The sequence below is a fragment of the Pinus tabuliformis genome, chromosome X (assembly GCF_031772625.1).
Source record: "Pinus tabuliformis cultivar Carrire ecotype Pingquan chromosome X, CPIR1, whole genome shotgun sequence".
NCBI lineage: Eukaryota > Viridiplantae > Streptophyta > Pinopsida > Pinales > Pinaceae > Pinus > Pinus tabuliformis.
In genome coordinates, this window is record NC_142308.1 from 229327922 (window position 1) to 229333019 (window position 5098).

General features: G+C 27.1%; 1 long non-coding RNA gene across 1 annotated transcript; it reads right to left on the bottom strand.

The window, feature by feature from the left end:
* Nucleotides 1-1666: 1666 nt before the first annotated feature.
* Nucleotides 1667-3256, bottom strand: LOC149139189 (uncharacterized). Its single transcript, XR_016264294.1, has 2 exons — nucleotides 2348-3256; nucleotides 1667-1990 (listed from the first exon to the last, which is right to left on the bottom strand). It is a non-coding gene; the product is annotated as an uncharacterized LOC149139189 (long non-coding RNA).
* Between the last annotated feature and the right edge of the window lie 1842 nt (nucleotides 3257-5098).

Here is a 5098-nt window from a genome sequence, read left to right on the forward strand (position 1 = left end):
TGCATTTTTTTATTTCATATAATGATACTTATTTTTCTATTCCAATATTATAAGCTGTACATTAAAATTACACCACTGTGTATCTTTAAAAGATATTAATTGATTATCCTTGAATTAAAAAGCAATCTCATTTGATTTAGAGGGAAAAACACAATTATTAATATTTAACTCATCAAATTTAGAACACAATAATATTATTAATTTAATTTAAATTTTGGATGAAATCAAAACTGTTTTAATTTTTTTTCGAATTTGGTAATATAAATATATTTTTATTTATTCAATTCAAAATGGATATTGAATAAAATAATTGTTATTATTCTTCAAATAACAATTTTATATTCAATTTCAACAATTATTCTTCAAATAACAATTTTATATTCAATTTCAACTTCATCACATTTAAATTGATCACATTTAAAAGTAAATCCATTATTTTGTAGTAACAATATTTAACATTCTCACAATAAATAAATTTATGTGTCAATTTTTTATTTTCAAGAGTGATATTAATTAATGGAGTAGCATTCATGCATATCATATATATTTGTTCAGTTAATTTAAACATGGTAAATAGATGTAACAACTTAGTCAACAGTTTTACCTCTACCTTCTAGTCAATGGTAGATATGTATAATCTTAAAACTTTTTACAAACAAAAACATGAAAACTTCTAAAATTTTTTGTATATACATTTGAAAATCAATTATAACAATACTTAACTACTAAAACAAAATCATTTTAATACATTAGTTATGAAACTTATTATTCGCGAATCTTATTCAATAAATTCTTTATTAATTATAGATAAGCCATTCAACACTCTTCTCTTATTTATAAATAACTTATGCCGTTCATTTTCTTTAAATTTTCTATTACAAAAATATAATTTATTATTTTATTTATTAAAAATTATTAAAAATAATTTATTATTGTAAATTATAAACACATAACTCTTTATGATATAATTTATTAATAAAACATATTTATATAAAAGTAAAATTTAATATGCATAATAAGTTTGAAATTATTTAAATTAGAAAATAAAACTGTGTAAGTTGATATCAAGTTGTTCAAACACAACCTGAGTAGATTCGGTCGGCCATTGCGTTGGTCAGCTGATATTTTAAATATCAAGTTTTCATCAATACTCCTCTTTTTACTTGACGGAATCGGGTTGTTATACTTTTGTGTTTGTAGTTAAGTTGATAGATGCGTTTATAAGAATTTTATTTACAATTGGGAATTTTTAAATACATAAATATGAAATATATCACGATGGTTGTTTATTTTAAATTAAAATTTATTATTATTGAATAATTATTTAATTTATATAATTATATTAATTAAATAAAATTAAAAATAGAAAATAAAAATTCATATAATTATACTAATTATATATATAAATTTAAATAAAAAAATAAAAATAAAAATTAAAAGTAAATTGTCAATGTGATTTTCCAGAACATGTTGATGTTGCTTTCCTTTCCACTGTAAGGTGAGCTTCATATAATTGACTCGATTCAGAAAACAGTACTTTAGAGGTAGAATAATATTACTATCAGAAAACAGTACTTTAGAGGTAGCTGAATAACATTACTATCAGAAAACAGTACTTTAGAGGTAGCTGAATTGGAAAAAAATAACGGTTTCTGACACCACAGAATAGCTACAAATCAAATTGGACAATTATTTTTTGGCTTTTAATTGCAAATCTACTGCGGATATTAGAGAAACTGCATGGCCAATAAGCCATGACAATTTCACTAGAAGATCTGTAATCTAGTGTGGCAATTAGAGAAACCGCATCACCAGTAAGTCATGACAATTTCACTAGATGATCCTTACTTCACGACGAGCACGTCCATGGGGATTTAGTCATAAGAAGATTCTTCTTTCATTATGGGCACCGTAATGGTGGAGCAGTTGTATTAAATTGAAGTCCAATGGTCCGTCCTTTACCCACATCTTCAAGTCCAATGGTTCCGTCCTTTATTTATATTTCAAAGAAAAGTGTTTACAAGGGTCAATTTCTTGATCACAGATTTTAAGATATTCCCAAAATATGCTGAACTTATGTCAATTGCAAAATCTGAAATCTGTTATCAGGACAAAGGACAAATTGCAAAATCTAAATGTGCTGAACTTATGTTAATTGCAAAATCTGTTACTGATCAATTTTTACCTTTAAATATGTTATATTAAACAAAATAGCATCCCAAAACTATGAGTTATTCAGCGGAAACCTCTAATAACTTGATCACATCAGATTTACCCAAACCACTATACATGTGTATATGGATAAATAAGTCAAACGCAGCAGAACAGGGAAGAGTGATTTACTAACCTATTTATGTCTTCTTGAAGTGACCACCCAAATGGACGGCAGAGTTGGAAGAAAGCATCCTTCCAATCACCAACATCTTTTCCGCTCTATCTCAGGCCGGACTACCAAATTTTTCTGGTACCCGCATGGTGAAGTTGCGCAGGAGAGTCAGACTGCCGACTAGAGGAACGGCTGTCGCCGACTCCTCATCCTTCCCTTGAAGTAGTACTTGCGGCGCGATAAGAGAGACTTCTCTGAGGCACCAGGCAGATTGTGCGTAATTGTGGGAGAATATTGGAATCAAGATGCGACTCACCTCAATTGCTTGTTGCAAGCTTGCAAAGATGTCATCTGCCCTGTTCATTTGGTGGGTATCAATTTATACGCGGAAACCTGCGCCGGTGAGGGCCTCATATAGATGACCAACGAAGCCTGTCTTCACATCGCGTCCTTTGAAGCTCAGAAACACGTCGTAAATTTCGGATTTCTTGTATTGGTCCCTTCCTAATTCAAGTTGTCTATGGGAAACACCCTGCGTAAGAAGACGCAGGCGCATCCTCACCACATAAACATCGATGAAGATTGGCAGATCGGGGGTCCAGTGCCGAAGATGGGGCGAATGCGGGCCGATCATGGTCGCCTGTGAAACGAAAGTGGGAGAGGAGGCTTGGGCTAGGGTCAGAAACAATATATCATCTCTAAACGGGTGAGCTATATTTATGGCTGTGTGAGGTAGACGAAAGGTTAAAGTGCCCGGAAAAGGGACGGTTGAGTTAGTGCGGTAGGTGAAGCTGGTGTGGTAGGTGAAGCTGGTAGGTGGCGTCGTAAAAAAAGGGAGAATGTGAGGTGAGGTAAGACGAGAGGTGAAGGTGTTAGGTGGCGTAGAAGAAAAAGGAGAAGGTAACGTGGCGTTGATAAGTATGCATTAAGCACTTTTATTTTTCGCAGAGCATAAAAATAAATAGGTGCAAAAGAAATAGTTGAAGTTCATGTTATTTGTTTTTTCTTTCAACGGAAGAAATCACGCTTAGAGTAGGTTTTATAGTACATAGTCTGGTTCGAAATTGGACCACCAAAATTTGTTGATTAAACTTCTAACTGTAGTTGTAGCTATTGGATCTCATATTCATTCATCGCAGATTATTTTGTATTAGGTGGAAAAGAAATAAGTTGACATAGTTTTGTCATTGTATTTTAATTTTTACAAAGAATTCTGGACCTCCAATGGTGCGAAGAGAATAAAGATATTTTTAATTATAGTTTATCTAAAAACAATATTATATTTATTTGAATTTAGTTTTATTAATATAGCTATATAAATTAAATGGTTGATAAATATTGATATGTAACAATTAATGATAAACATGAAACTTATTTTGTAATACATTTCAAATTGATTCAAAAAAATCTAAATTATAGCTTTATTTTAAATTATTGTTATTATAACTTATAAAAATAATTAATATATTAGTTAAATATATATAAGTTTAAGAATATGTAAAAATATATTTAATCATGGAGATTCACCCCACCTTACTATAAAAATTGCTAAATTGTAAATAGCTCATGTTACAATATCATGGGATATCATACCACATGCCTAATATGACCTATTGATATGAGATTTTATTTAATTAATTTGAGATAAATTAATTATAAAAAGTAACTAATTTAAAGATAAATCTTATTTTTGAAGAATTCTTCGGCGAAAATCACATGGAGAAATTTTTGTTGACGCGTTTGGAACCAACCAGTGTGGTTCATCGTCAGGACAAGTTGAATGAGCAGATCTGGCATATGCACTTTAAATAGACTGGGCAGAATATCCAATGACTCAGATTACTTGATAAGGTAACAGCTAGAAAGACAACAGCTCGATTTGGCCTGATAACGGCTAGTTTGACCATTATATTAATTTATATTATTTATTTATTTTATTTATATAACAGAAATTTTAGTTATAGAATAAATTAATCATAAAATGAATTAATTATAAAAAATTAATTTTAAATATATTAATAAACTTACATTAATTTAAATTTGTTAGAAATGTATACTATAATAGGTAAAATTATAATAAGTAAATTACTAAAAATAAATAAATAATTTCAAATATATTAATTTTGAACTGTTAAATAAAAATATTAGTTAGTTATAACGGCTAGTTTGACCATGATAAGGGCTAGTTTGATAAGGCGTATTTATTTATTTATTTACTTATTTTATTTCAAAAATGGAATAAATTAATAAATTATAATAGGTAAATCATAAAATATATTAATTTCAAATATATTAATATATTTAAATTAATTTAAAATTGTTTGAAATATAGAATAAGTAATAATAATAATAATAAATAATTTCAAATATATTAACTAATGAGAATAAAATTAATTTCAAATTGTTAGATAAAAATATTAGTTAGTAAAAAAATTTTCAAGGTCTATGTAATGGTAAAAATAGTATTTTAAAATTAACTTTATTTCAAATTGTTAGATAAAAATATTAGTTAGTAAAAAAATTTTCAAGGTCTATGTAATGGTAAAAATAGTATTTTAAAATTAACTTTATGCAAATTAAGTTTAAATTGATTTCAAAAAAAAATAAAAAAATAAAAAAATAAATAAAAATAAAAATTTAAAAATAAAAAATAAAAATATAAAAATAAATAAATATATATATATATATATATATATATATATATATATATATATATATATATATATAAATAATAATAATAAATTAATAATATTAATACTAATTTTAACCTAT